We start from the raw sequence: 15666 nt of genomic DNA on the forward strand, positions 1-15666 counted from the left end.
AAGAAAGTGGCATATTTTTAGGTGTGTGGTGAGCTTGGGGTAAGATATCACACTAGCATCTGATTATTTCTTTCATGAAATTTAATTTACATAGGGCTCGTGAGGTAAATGCTCCAACGCTCGTTCAATTCCTTTGAGCATCGGAGTATTTACCTCTCCGGCCTGCGGAAAAACCCTCTACTGCGGTATGATAGAAGCCAGCGATAATCGGGAAAAGATACATACAGGATGAAGCAGACAAAAATCATTGCTCGACTACCTTTGGTCAAGTCCATCATTCTGGGGAAGAAAACCAAAGAAAAGGAAAATGCGGTATCAGCACATGACCACAGGACTCCATTGGAACACCAGCCCTAACTCATAATGGAGGGTCAGTTGATGGGGTTCCTGAAGTTAACTGATTACGTTTTTGATATCAATGACAGATTTTCAAGGAAAAAATAAATAAAGTACTGGTTCATCGTCTTCTCTGTATCCTTAGCTATGTCAGAATAACAGTGTGGCTACTTATAGATGCATCACTGAGCCACAAGGCACTTTGTTAAAGATAGTGTGTCTGGTTTCTCAGTAGTGTGCACCATTGTGCATCTCTATCCACTATGGGAGAATTCTATTCCTGGGCACTACAGTTTAAGCAGGTGGTGAGCTTATTCTAGAAGAGTCATAACTCCATCAAAAATTACAAAGACCAGGGGATACTTGACGAAATTATAGAGAAATACTTTTAAAACCAATAAGAGGAAATATTTTTTTCACTCAGAGAATAGTTACGCTCTGGAACGCGTTCTTTTATATATTCTGGTCTTAATTATTTGTGAACCGAGTCGAGCTCTGTTAGGAGATGACCCGGTATATAAACCGAAGACTAGACTAAATGCAACACTTGTACATGGTATTGACAATATTTTGTAAGTGGCAGATGGGGTCATGATGGGCCCATGTCCCCCCTGTTAATGCTCCCCCCCTTGGATTCTACATTGCTTGGATGCCAACGGTACCTGGTTGTAGACTAAGGGGGTTTGTGTTGAACAGAAAATTCAGGCACAATGAAGGATAAAGTTTAAAAAAAAACAACCCATCTTCAACGATCCTTTGAACTTATGACATAAATAAGAACAGAAAAGGACATTTCTAAAAGTAATGTACAAGGCAGGAATTCCTCATGTTCGTCACAACACTTTTCAAACATTTTGTAAGCTAAATCTAATACTTCCCTTACATATCCTCAAGATCAAGGGCTGGTGCAGCCTAGGGCAAGACAGAGAAGTTATCAGTGCTGTTCATCTGGGCTTCGACATTCGAGAGAAGAGGAATTATTCTGCTCCGATTACACGTTTCCCTTGACAGAAAGACATTTTAGATGTTGAAAACTGATTTATCCCTCTGCTACTTGGAGGTTCTGGGTCGGAGCCAGAGCTGTGATTGTAGTTGTATATGGGTGAATCGACTGTTCTCAGCACATGGGTGGAGTGGAAGATGATAATGAACATAGAAGGTAAATAATCCTTTTCTTAATAGTGAGAATGTCTTGGGGTTTGGGGCCATATTATCTATTTCTTTTTATAATAATTGCTAAAGATATGCATTTATTACACTGCATTCAGTTCATTAGCAAGAAGTGCATGATAAATCAACTGATTTAACATGTTAACCTAGAAATTACTAATTCCGATCGAATTATTTAATATTCATTAATGCTGGCTTTTACAAAGCTGTGGTAGAGGTTTCTACCGTGGGCCGGTGAAGTAAATGGGAGCCCAAGAGCCCATCTCGATGGCCATAAATAATGCAGGGTGGGGAGGCCCGCGTGCACATTTGGCGGCGGGCTCATGCCAGATCCAGAGCCGCACCAGTGCGCTATTGGCTAGCGGTGACTTTCCTGCCTAAGAGGAAAAGGGCTACTGGGGGGGGGGGGGGTGGTACAAAAGATGGGACCTCGGAAGAGTCAGGGTTTACCTGGTCCACCAAGGCGACTTTCTTCTTCCTTTACATTGGCTGGAGGGGTTGGTTAGGGTAGGACTCGGGAGCGATATCCCGATCTACTGGCTGTTGGGCTCTTCGGAGGGATGACCTACGGGTCTGTGGGGGAGGGATGCCCCAGGGTCGGTGACCCTGGAAAATGGGGTAAATGGGCGACATGCCACCCCTCAGATCCTGGCTGGGTCGGGGGTTATGTTTTGATGTTCTACTGTAGCTCAGGACAATTGTAATGTTTGTAACACCAATAAACAGGGCTGCAGCTAATGTTTCCACCAACAAGCGTCTTTGTTGTATTATGACAGGTATCTTGGAGTCGTAAAGCGGGCCTAACCCAATCCCGCTATTAATGTTTCGACACTCATACAATTCCTATGAGCTTCGGAGCATTTACCTCGCTGGCCAGCAGTAGAAATCTCTATTGTGGCTCTGTAAAAGGGAGCCAAAATTATGGTATTCAAATGAATGGGAGAAACAAAGGGAAAAAAATCACAAACGAACAAAAAACCGCTTGCCCTGAGCAGATCCTGAAGAGCTGGTTTTTAGTAGAACCAGAAGATGTTTTGCTCTTTGCCCTCCAGGAGTCCAGATGAATTTGAGTGAAACGAGTTTTGGATGTGTAGACAGAAATTAAGCGTGGATGAACTCCTCCAGCCTGTAGATAACAGGCGTCAAGAGCGCAAAAGAATGGGGACGGAAGTTGGGAAATGAATGCCATGGTCTCTACAGCAACAGATTCTTTAGGCCTCACTTCCAATAATGTTCCTTTGATCATGTTGTGTGAAGGAACTGGCCTTCTGCCGCAAATGCACTGACTCTGCTTTCCCAGTCATAATTCTATTAAATGCCTCATCGAGCAAGTTGCAAACATATACAAATGCAGGGCTAAAGGGGATGGCGACCACATATCCAACAGAAACTGTGGGAAAGGAGTTTTGCAACAAAGCAGGACTTATTTGGTTTCAGACAAACCTACTACTACTTATCACTTGTAGAGGACTGAAAGGCGTCGCAGCGCTGTATATTTTGACATTTATAGACAGTCCCTGCTCAGAAGAGCTTACAATCTAACTTAAACAGACAGACATGACATAAGGGTTGTGGATTCAGAACCCGAGGTGAGAGGAGTTAGGAGTCGAAAGCACTCTCAAAGAAGTGGGCTTTCATTTATAGATGGTCCCTGCTCGGAAGAGCTTACAATCTAACTTGGACAGACAGACATGACATAGAGGGTTGGGGATGCAGAACCCGAGGTGAGAGGAGTTAGGAGTTGAAAGCACTCTCAAAGAGATGGGCTTTCATTTATAGATGGTCCCTGCTCGGAAGAGCTTACACTCTAACTTGGACAGACAGACATGACATAGAGGGTTGGGGATGCAGAACCCGAGGTGAGAGGAGTTAGGAGTTGAAAGCACTCTCAAAGAGGTGGGCTTTCATTTATAGATGGTCCCTGCTCGGAAGAGCTTATAATCTAACTTAAACAGACAGACATGACATAAGGGTTGTGGATGCAGAACCCGAGGTGAGAGGAGTTAGGAGTCGAAAGCACTCTCAAAGAAGTGGGCTTTCATTTATAGATGGTCCCTGCTCAGAAGAGCTTATAATCTAACTTAAACAGACAGACATGACATAAGGGTTGTGGATGCAGAACCCGAGGTGAGAGGAGTTAGGAGTTGAAAGCACTCTCAAAGAGGTGGGCTTTCATTTATAGATGGTCCCTGCTCGGAAGAGCTTATAATCTAACTTAAACAGACAGACATGACATAAGGGTTGTGGATGCAGAACCCGAGGTGAGAGGAGTTAGGAGTCGAAAGCACTCTCAAAGAGGTGGGCTTTCATTTATAGATGGTCCCTGCTCGGAAGAGCTTACAATCTAACTTGGACAGACAGACATGACATAGAGGGTTGGGGATGCAGAACCCGAGGTGAGAGGAGTTAGGAGTTGAAAGCACTCTCAAAGAGGTGGGCTTTCATTTATAGATGGTCCCTGCTCGGAAGAGCTTACACTCTAACTTGGACAGACAGACATGACATAGAGGGTTGGGGATGCAGAACCCGAGGTGAGAGGAGTTAGGAGTTGAAAGCACTCTCAAAGAGGTGGGCTTTCATTTATAGATGGTCCCTGCTCGGAAGAGCTTATAATCTAACTTAAACAGACAGACATGACATAAGGGTTGTGGATGCAGAACCCGAGGTGAGAGGAGTTAGGAGTCGAAAGCACTCTCAAAGAAGTGGGCTTTCATTTATAGATGGTCCCTGCTCAGAAGAGCTTATAATCTAACTTAAACAGACAGACATGACATAAGGGTTGTGGATGCAGAACCCGAGGTGAGAGGAGTTAGGAGTTGAAAGCACTCTCAAAGAGGTGGGCTTTCATTTATAGATGGTCCCTGCTCGGAAGAGCTTATAATCTAACTTAAACAGACAGACATGACATAAGGGTTGTGGATGCAGAACCCGAGGTGAGAGGAGTTAGGAGTCGAAAGCACTCTCAAAGAGGTGGGCTTTCATTTATAGATGGTCCCTGCTCGGAAGAGCTTACAATCTAACTTGGACAGACAGACATGACATAGAGGGTTGGGGATGCAGAACCCGAGGTGAGAGGAGTTAGGAGTTGAAAGCACTCTCAAAGAGGTGGGCTTTCATTTATAGATGGTCCCTGCTCGGAAGAGCTTACAATCTAACTTGGACAGACAGACATGACATAGAGGGTTGGGGATGCAGAACCCGAGGTGAGAGGAGTTAGGAGTTGAAAGCACTCTCAAAGAGGTGGGCTTTCATTTATAGATGGTCCCTGCTCAGAAGAGCTTATAATCTAACTTAAACAGACAGACATGACATAAGGGTTGTGGATGCAGAACCCGAGGTGAGAGGAGTTAGGAGTCGAAAACACTCTCAAAGAAGTGGGCTTTCATTTATAGATGGTCCCTGCTCGGAAGAGCTTATAATCTAACTTAAACAGACAGACATGACATAAGGGTTGTGGATGCAGAACCCGAGGTGAGAGGAGTTAGGAGTTGAAAGCACTCTCAAAGAGGTGGGCTTTCATTTATAGATGGTCCCTGCTCGGAAGAGCTTATAATCTAACTTAAACAGACAGACATGACATAAGGGTTGTGGATGCAGAACCCGAGGTGAGAGGAGTTAGGAGTCGAAAGCACTCTCAAAGAAGTGGGCTTTCATTTATAGATGGTCCCTGTTCGGAAGAGCTTACAATCTAACTTGGACATACAGACATGACATAGAGGGTTGGGGGATAGAGAACCCGAGGAGTTAGGAGTTGAAAGTACTCTCAATGAGGTGGGCTTTTAACTGGGCCTTGAACACTGCCAGAGACGGAGCTCGCTGTAGAAATTTGGGCAGCTTATTCCAAGCTCACAGCGCAAAGACAATGCAATGATTTTGGGGTTGTTTTGTTTTGGTTCTTGCCCTTTTTATTTATAAGTTTTGTGCACTAGAAATAAAACATAATGAAAATAAAGCCCAAATATCAACCTGAAAACTGATTTAAAGACAAGAATGGGAGCTGCTGGGCACCTCTGGTAACCAATAAGCTTCTGTTCTAGCAAGAACGTAAGTATTACCACTGCTGGGTCAGACCACTGGTCCATCGTGCCCAGCAGTCTGCTCACGTGGAGGCCCCCAGGTCAAGAGAGAAGAGACAAACCATCTTGAATGACTTTGGCCATGAAAAGCATCTGTAGTTTTGTTTTGTTTTTTTAATAAACAAAAGAGACAGATAAAAGAGAGATGCAGAAGAGAAAGCTGAAGGTGGGGAAGAGGAGAAAAGGAGAAATTTCACAGTATCTAACAAGGAGCTTCTCCCCACTCCCGTGGGATCAGGGATTCGATTTAAGGCTCCTTTACTCGGTCAGCTCTCAGTCCTCTCATGCTGCTCTTTCTCTTCTTTGCTTGCATTTCCTGGTCGTCGTCACCCCCCCCCCCCCCCTCCAAACACACACTCCTGTCACTCCCTTTCCCAGGCAAGATTTCCAGGTAACATGTCAGCCAAGGAATGAAGAAAGACACAGTGGTTGGCCTTAATGTTACATTAGGAGCTGAGAGCTGATGGGTACATTTAACTATCATTAACAGCAATTTGCTTTTCTCCGAGACGAAGCCTGGATCCAGCCTAATTTCAGAGATTTACACATGCAAAGTATTACTAGGAAGTGTGCAAATCTTTATAATCAAATAATGGAATAATAATTTGCTTCTAATCCTCTCCTTATCCATCTGCATTACTGTTTTTCGGTTCTCACAAACAGATGCAAGCCAAATGGGAACCTATTAACACAGTCAGTCTTTGACTCTCTCTTGCCCTAATGGTCACACGGAGCACAGAATAACTTTACGGGCAGCAAAGTATTAGATCATACAGTAGGCTTTCTGTTAACCAGCAAATCAAATCAAAGAAATACTGTAATGCTTGAAATGAAAATAAATCAGTGTAAACTTGGCACTCCACACCTGAGTACACTCACGCTTTGACTACCACATGTCCAGTACTTTGCCTGGAACAGTTTATGGCGTGGCAGAGTATTAGTTAGGCCTATTTTTAATAGTAACTCTCAAGCAACCAGAAACTACATTTATCCGGCATCTACCAATCCCCGGTTCATAGACAGTAACGCGGAAGACAAAGGCGCGTGCTGACAACTGAGCGCAAGACGGAGGCGCGCGCCGAAGAAAAAGACTGTTTTTAGGGGCTGCGACGGGGGGTTTTGTTGGGGAGCCCCCCCACTTTACTTAATACAGATCACGGCGGTGTTGTGGGGGGTTTGGAGGGTTGTAACCCCCCATTTTAGTGAAAACGTAACTTTTCCCCTAAAAACAGGGAAAAAGTTAAGTTTTCAGTAAAATGTGGGGGGTTACAACCCCCCAAACCCCTCACAATGCCCCCACAACATGGCGCGATCTGTATAAAGTAAAGTGGGGGGTTCCCCCCCACACTCCCAGTTGTAGCCCCTAAAAACAGTCTTTTTCTTCGGCGCACGCCTCCGCGCTGCGCTCAGTTGTCTGCTCGCGCCTTTGTCCCGGCGCGCTTTTGACCTGACACCCAATCCCCAGGGGTGCCGGTTACCTGAGAGTCTACTGTATTTCTTAGTAAAAAGATGGAGGTACTGTAGAGAAAAAGAATACTAGAATTTAAAAAAATTAAAACCAACATTTGATAGAGAGGATCCTTAGGAATGATTAAGCGCAAAGCTGGAGATGACAATGAGTTCTGGAGTTGTTATTTATTGACTGTTTTTTTATTAGGATTTATTTGCCAACGTTATGAAGGAATTCACAGGAAGAATAAGTCAAACACAAGCAAAAGACAATTAGAGCAGTAAAAATATCCAAATAATAATTACGTCAGCACAATTCGTAATAAAACATTATGATAGCAAAGGATGCAAGCAAAGATGGGACATGTCTAGATAGATAAAACAGTCCCTTTTTTTCCTAACCTGTGTTATTCCAATATTAATAATAATAATATTATAATAATATTATTTTTCTATCCCACCTAACCAGCAGTTCATAGTGGTTTACACAATAGGTACTCAGCATACAATATAATAATAAAATTCTAAGTAACTAATTCAAGCATTAAAACTAATGAATAAGGAAAATATAATGTAATATAAACTACAATAATGTAAAGAAAGTTGCACATGAGGTCAAAAAGGTGCTTAAAAATTATCTTAGCGTAGGAGTGGATAAAGAGTAGAGTAATGGACCGTGGTCTGATGTGTGTGTGGGGGAGAAAGGAGGGCGTCAAGTATTTACCTGTTCTCATATTCCAAATTTTATGCTTCCAGGGATTCTAAAGCCTTAAACAGATTTATTTCAACAAATTTAAATAGCAGCTTCAAACATAGGCCCCCTTTTACTAAGCCCAGGAACGAGTGTCAGGTAGCAAATGTTTTGATGCCCATTCCATCCCTATGGGTGTCAAAGCATTTAATGTGTTGGCCCACGATATTGGGCTTAGTAAAAGAGGGGAGTAATCTGCAGTAGGTCCTCAAACTCGATTGGTTGGGGTTTGAGGTAAATGAGGCAGGAAAATTCATTGGTCACCAATTTGAATTTTGGGGAAAAACCCATTGGTCTCTCTTTCTCATAGAATGGAAAATTCTCTGGTGAGTTTAGATGTTCTCCCATGAAGCTGGATTATATGCTCTCTTGGGCTTCCGCGGCTGGCATCATGCTTTTTGCAGTTTTCCGGGTCTCGTTGTATCTAGTCAGGTAGAACCAACGTTTCAGCCATCATGCTGTGGCTCTCTTCAGGGTATGTTGTGAGGTTTGCAGTTTGTCTTTTTATATAGTGGGTCCTCAAAGAGACTAACAGATTTTCCCATTTAGTACGTTGACAGATGACATATTTCATAGGGTACTGAAATCACCAAACCAAAACATAAAACTAGGAAAAGGATTTCTGTTTACAGTATTCATATTCCCAGAGGGAGTAAATAACACGAGAAGAGATCAACAAACATTAGAAGAAAGGTCAAATGTTTGGCAGTTAAAATTTAAAGTGAAGAAGGTCATAGTGACGCATTTGGGGTATAGACATCCAGAAGAACAGTTTGTGCTAGGGGGTGAGAGATTGACATGCATGAATAAGGAGAGAGATCTTGGGGAGAGAGTGACTGAGGAACAATGTGACAAGGCAATGGCTTTTGCCAGACTGCTTTACTGCATAGAGAGGGGCATAACCAGCCCAAAAAGGAGATGTTGATGGCCCTATAGAAGTCATTGATGAGGCCCCACTTGGAGTATTGCATCCAGTTTTGGAGGCCGTATCAACTCAAGGGTGTAAAAAAAAAGTCTTGAGGTGGTTTGGAAGAAGGTGAAAAAATGATCCAGAGTTTATGCTGTATGATTTATGAGAAGAGATCGGAGGACTTGAAAATATTTGTACTAGAGAAAGAGAGCTAGAGGTGATATGATACAGACATTTAAGTACTTGAAAGATATTAAACTACAAAGGGGAGGTAGAACTAGAGGACATGAATAGCAGTTGTAGGGAAGTATTCAACCTAAAGTGGTGAGAAAATTCAAACATGCATGGAAGGTCTAAAAAGAAAGAGGAAGGAAACGCAACGTGGCTGTCAAAATGTGGTACTAGGCAAGGCCAAATCCAGACAGATTTCTATGGTCTGTGTTCCATAAATGGCAAAAGACTGAAAAAAGAGTCAACAGATCCAACATTGGGGAGCTAAGGCCGATGCTGGACAGACTTTCATGAGGTACTTTCTCAACCGTCTCACCTTTATCCACATGTTCATTCACCCCTTGAAAGAAATGCAGTAGATTGGTGAGGCAAGATTTCCCTTGACTAAAACCATGTTGGCTTTCTCTCATTAATCCATGCTTACAAATATGATCTGTCATTTTGTTCTTTATAATAGTCTCTATCATTTTGCCTGGCACCGACACATCTATAATTTCCTGAATCACCCTTGGAATCCTTTTTAAAACTTGGCGTTACATTGGCTGCCCTCCAGTCTTCCAGTACATTGCTCGATTTCAAAGATAAATTACAAATCACTAACAATAGCTCTGCAAGTTCATTTTTCAATTCTGTCAGCACTCTGGGTTGGATACCATCCGGTCCAGGCAATTTGCTACTGTTCAGTTTGTCAAATTGCCTCATTACATCTTCCAGTGGTACAGTAGTTATTTTCCTTTTTTTATTTTATTGTGTTTTATATATTGTTAATCGCTTTTAGCTTTTATAAGCCAATGCAGTATATCAAATTTTATTAAACATTAAGGAATCTGCATGTATTGCCTCAATGGTATGTTAATATTCATGATAGTCTGTAATCTCAACTGATTAGATGTATCATTATTATTATTATTAGGATTTTTATAAACCGCCTATCAAGGTTATCTAAGCGGTTTTACAATCAGGTACTCAAGCATTTTCCCTCTCTGTCCCGGTGGGCTCACAATCTATCTAACGTACCTGGGGCTAATGAGGATTAAGTGACTTGCCCAGGGTCACAAGGAGCAGCGTGGGATTTGAACCCACAACCCCAGGGTGCTGAGGCTGTAGCTCCAACCACCACGCCACACACTCCCAAAGACTTGGATGAAATGCCCTGCTTTAGATTGATAATGGTTTTTGTATTTTACTGAATGTATCCTTAATGATATTTTTTATTGTATATTTATTATATTATCCACCTATGGCATTTTTTTTCTATTAGTCTGGACTGTGAATCGCTTTGGGTTGAAGATAGTTCAAAGAAATCAGGCTATAAATTTCCTCTAGCATATATTATAGTATGACAGAGTGGTTAGAGCCTCAGCCTCAACACCCTGAGGTTGTGGCTTCAAATCCCATGCTGCTTCTTGTGACCCTGGGCAAGTTGCTTAATCCCCTATTGGCCCAGGTGCATTAGATAGATTGTGAGCCCACCAGGACAGACAAGGAAAAGTGCTTGAGTACCTGAATGTATATAAATACTGAAACAAATAACCTCATAAAATGTAGCTGAGAATTTTAACGAGCTTGAACTGTATTATATTAATGGCAAATCAATACCGAGTATTGAAAATGGGTTAACTTGGAACGTCTTCAAAGGTTTACACGTTCATAGGCACATTTGCTAAAGAACTAAGATTCTGCGATGATCAAAGTTATGGATAAAACCACAACCAATTGAAACAGAAAGCTTAGATGCTACCTTTCTGCAAGATTTTTATGGAAATGTACCATTGATTTGCTTCACAGAGTTTTAGTCTGGTACTCGCTGAATCTTAGTTAAATATTTATTTTGTAAAGGAACATCCAGCGTATTGTGTCTTTAGTTATTTATTAATATGTTGCAAGCATTCTCTTAATGGGAATGAATAATGTTATCAAAGGATTACTTTTATGTAAATATTTCTCAATTTCCTCAACATTTCTTGTCCAAAATGTTTCTGCTCTGAAGAGAATACCTAATTACAGAAGTACACAATCAGAGTTGAATAAAATGTACATTCGCTATCTTTCCATCTCCAAAAGCTAGGACTGTCACCTGTAAAATGTCTCCAGGTACCATAAACTGCTCACAAAATTCAGGAGATGGAAAGATTCTCCATATGTACCTACTGCATGTCCCTCATTGTGCAGTTGGCAGGAGTTGGTTGGTCTCAAGAGCACATCTGGATCTGGAAGTTCATACATAGGATTCTGGAGCAGCCATGGTCCTCCGCACTTCCATATAATTGGGGGGTTTTGTGGAAATGGGGTAGAGAAAACCCCATTGTCTCTATTCAATGTGGCCATGAAGTTACAAACGATAGGAGAAAAGGGGATTTCTTTGTTACTGGAAACACAAACTCTTAATGAATTCAGGGTCATTAGCTTCTCATACAGGTTCAACGATTTGGGAACTGTTTCCCCATTCAGCCCCATGGGTTATTCTACTTTCAGCTTTTTTAGCTTCTCACAATGGGGTAGATGGTTTTACCATTTACAGGAGAGAGAGAGAGAGAGATTGTGTGGAACAAGATACACTGAAAGTAGAAAAAGCCATAGGAACAGAATGAGCATATCCTAAGATATTAAGGACAGACAGGGAGGGTTCTGGAAGGTTCACTTAAAATACTTCAAAGATAATTGAAGAAGGACAGCATAGTGGAGGCTGGCTAGTCTGATTTCAATGACAGGATAATTAATGGAGAAACTTTGACTGAATAGTAAATTTTCTTCAGTCTAGTAGACTGTAGGATCCAAGGGAACATGTTTTTACTTCTCCCTACCTTGGAGAAGGTGAACAACCTGTCTTTATCTACTAAGTCTATTCCCTTCATTATCTTGAATGTTTCGATCAAGTCCCCTCTCAATCTCCTCTGTTCGAGAGAGAAGAGGCCCAGTTTCTCTAATCTCTCATTGAACGGCAGCTCCTCCAACCCCTTAACCATCTTAGTTGCTCTTCTCTGGACCCTTTTGAGTAGTACCGTGTCCTTCTTCATGTACGGCGACCAGTGCTGGACGCAGTACTCCAGGTGAGGGCGCACCATGGCCCGGTACAGCGGCATGATAACCTTCTCCGATCTCTTCGTGATCCCCTTCTTAATAATTCCTAGCATTCTGTTTGCCCTTTTTGCCGCCACCGCACATTGCGTGGACGGCTTCATCGACTTATCGATCAGAACTCCCAAGTCTCTTTCCTGGGAGGTCTCTCCAAGTACTGCCCCAGACATCCTGTATTCATGCATGAGATTTTTGTTACCTACTTGTATAAGGGCCACAAGATGTATAAATCCGATCCTAGGTTAATTGTAAGGCTTAGACCAAGCAAAGTCTTTGCCATTCACCACATTCCATGTTTGTCAGTTGACACAAAAATTAGCATGAGTAAGGCATGAAGCTAATAGGTGAACTGTTAGCAAAGGCAATTCCCATGTTAACTGCATTTTAGTAAAAAGGGACCCTAAGTAAACTTTCTGTTCTTCAGATATTTCACTGTGAGAATTAATCTTTGAACATCTCCAAATCCTCCTACACGAGCAGAACATGCACAGCCTGTACAAGATTATTTACTGCTTGAAATATTACAAGAAAACAGCTCTATGGATGACTTTTCATGGGAGTTATCTGTTTCTTATAGATAATTTAGTTGGCAATGGGACCGAGAGAAAAACTGTGGAAGAACGACACAAGATGTTTGAAGGTAGTTGATTACCACTAGTGTTGACAAAGCTGTAGACAAAGTTGGTCAATTAGCATTTGTCAAACTAACAATTAGTGTGAGATGATAGATGCTGGCTCAGATCATTCTTCCCAAGGACAAGATCTTCAGATTTGGGATCTGCCCAGGTTCCCTCTTTCCTAAATGGCTTATCTGTCTTGTTTTTCTGCCAAAGTAAGCAAACATCGCCTGACTCAGCCGAAACTGATGATGCTTCAACCACTAACATAAAAGGTTCAGCTTCACAGTCATGAACTGACATCTGTATGAGGCATGGGTTTGGTTGCATTAGGGCATTGTGAAAAAAAATGCCACCTTTTTTTGGAAACCTCACTTATATTTATAAGAATCAACCACCACACCGAAGATGATACTTTTTTTTACTGGCCCAACATAAGCGTTTGATAAACGGAGTGTTGTTCTTTTGTCATAGGGTTTTCATTGTCACGTATTTGCAAGTGGACACTCACTTGGATGGGAGTAGCTTAATGGCCTGAGGACCTGGATTTGATGCCCACCGCAGCTCCTTGTGACACTGGGCAACTCACATTGGTCACTGGCTCAAGCAATTTAATTAGCGCCAATAATTAGAATCAATTAAGGGTCACACATGCATATTTAGATATAGGATCCAGACCTACATTTTATGCATGAATCAAAAGAGGGTGTGTGGAAATGGGCAGATTGTGGGTGGATGGGGAGGGGGGCATTCCTTTCAATTGCATTCGTAATTACAAAATTAGGGCCTCTGCGACTAAATTTAGGTGTAGACATTTGTACACATTTCCTTTGGCCGCTCCTAAATTTACTTGTGGTTCCTGGGCAAATGCCTAACTTAAAGCCATGCCTTGAGCACCATATATAGAATGTTCCATTATCCCAGGCAGAAAAAAACCAACCCCCCCAGACTGTGAGCCCAGTAGAGACAGAGAAAGTGCCTCCAAAGGAAATATAACTACTTTGTGTCTACCACAGAAAGGCAGTATTGGAAAGTTCATGTCTCTTTACTGTTTTTATGAGCAACATGTAGGCATAAGGGGGCAAACCTCTAAGAAGCCACCTCCATCTAAGCACCCTATTGAAGTACAAGCAGCACCTGGACACCCACATGCGTGCACTTAAAAGTTATAGAAACATAGAAACATAGAAGATGACAGCAGAAAAGGGCTACAGCCCATCAAGTCTGCCCACTCTGCTTACCCACCCCCTGTCTATGCCCTAATGACCCAATTTCTTTATCTTGACCCTCGTAGGGATCCCACATGGGTATCCCATTTATTCTTAAAGTCTGGCACGCTGTCTGCCTCGATCACCTGCACTGGAAGCTTGTTCCAATGATCAACCACTCTCTCTGTGAAGAAATACTTTCTGGTGTCGCCATGAAATTTTCCGCCCCTGAGTTTGAGCGGGTGCCCTCTTGTGGCCGAGGGTCCCTTGAGAAAGAAAATATCATCTTCCACTTCGACACATCCCGTGAGGTACTTAAATGTTTCGATCATGTCTCCCCTCTTCCTACGTTCCTCAAGAGTGTAGAGCTGCAATTTGTTCAGTCTCTCTTCGTACGAGAGACCTTTGAGCCCCGAGATCATCCTGGTGGCCGTCCGTTGAACCGATTCAATTCTGCGCACATCTTTACTGTAATGTGGCCTCCAGAATTGCACACAGTACTCCAGATGAGGTCTCACCATGGCCCTGTACAAAGGCATTATGACTTCAGGCTTTCGGCTGACGAAACTTCTATTGATACAACCCAATATCTGCCTTGCCTTAGATGAAGCCTTCTCCACTTGATTGGCAGTTTTCATGTCTGCACTGATGATTACTCCTAAATCTCGTTCTGCTGAAGTCCTAGTTAAAGTTTCTCCGTTCAACTAGGACTTCAGCAGAACGAGATTTAGGAGTAATCATCAGTGCAGACATGAAAACTGCCAATCAAGTGGAGAAGGCTTCATCTAAGGCAAGGCAGATATTGGGTTGTATCAATAGAAGTTAGGGGTGACCTTTTCTGCCAGGTTTATGGCTAATGTAAATGGGGATACCCAAGAGCACCATGCAAATTGAGTAATTTATGGCATTCTATAAGTTACACGAGTAAGTCACTACCAAGCTCCACCCATGTGTATGCCGTCTTCCAGTGCCTAGAGCCTGATTGTCCCAGGTACCTAAGGCCCACCCATGCCTAGAGACATCGAAGCTTGAAAATGGGTGTGGTTAGGGACGACACCGGACTTCGGTGTCACTAGGTGCCGCTGGCCATGATCTGCAAGGACCCTAAGCACCAGAAATGTAAGCCTCTAAAACTTTGGATTATATCCCTGCGCTAGAAACTGCGATTGCAGTTTCGGAAAAAAGGGGGGTTAATATTTGGCAAACTTTGAGTTTTTGGGGTGGGGGGTGGGGGGCTGCTATTCATCCAGCAGAAGGGAGCATATTTCTGGATATTGAAAGCAGGGAATGGTCTTGGCTTAGGCTCTTTAACTGGCGTCTTTGTTGGCATCCACTGTACAAGTCAATTACACGACAGCATCATTTATTTATCTTATTCATTTTCTATCACATCCTCCCCAGCGCCTCACACCACTTCCAGCGTTAGCCATGCCTATAAGTGCCATTAGGCATCGGTAGGTGCTTTGAATTTATACTTAAGTTGCATTTCAAATGGCGTTTCCCTCTTAACGTAAGCGCCAGTAGGGCGCCTACTGGCACTTAAGGTGCTGTTTATAGAATTTGCCCCTAAATATCCAGTTATTTTTAGTTCGAGTTACATCTAGCTGCTTAAGTTAATATTCATCACTTAAGTAGCTATGGGACTGTGCATAAAGACAGGACAGGTTTTTATGTTGCCCCATTTATATGCAATATCAGCACTTAAACGACCAAGTGAGGACTCTACCCCAAACAGTCCCAATTTAGCTGGATTTGAATTTCAGTGGTGCTTTGCTGGTTAAGTGCTGAAATAAATTAGCAGCTAGCCCGACCAAACGATTTAGCTGGTCAGAAACCAGCT

General features: G+C 42.5%; 1 protein-coding gene across 3 annotated transcripts in view; it reads right to left on the reverse strand.

Moving 5' to 3' along the window:
• Positions 1 to 15666, reverse strand: part of SEMA3D (semaphorin 3D) — a 236473-nt gene that overhangs the window by 101543 nt on the left and 119264 nt on the right. The window lies entirely within an intron of this gene.

The sequence above is a fragment of the Geotrypetes seraphini genome, chromosome 9 (genome assembly GCF_902459505.1).
Source record: "Geotrypetes seraphini chromosome 9, aGeoSer1.1, whole genome shotgun sequence".
In the NCBI taxonomy this organism is placed as follows: domain Eukaryota; kingdom Metazoa; phylum Chordata; class Amphibia; order Gymnophiona; family Dermophiidae; genus Geotrypetes; species Geotrypetes seraphini.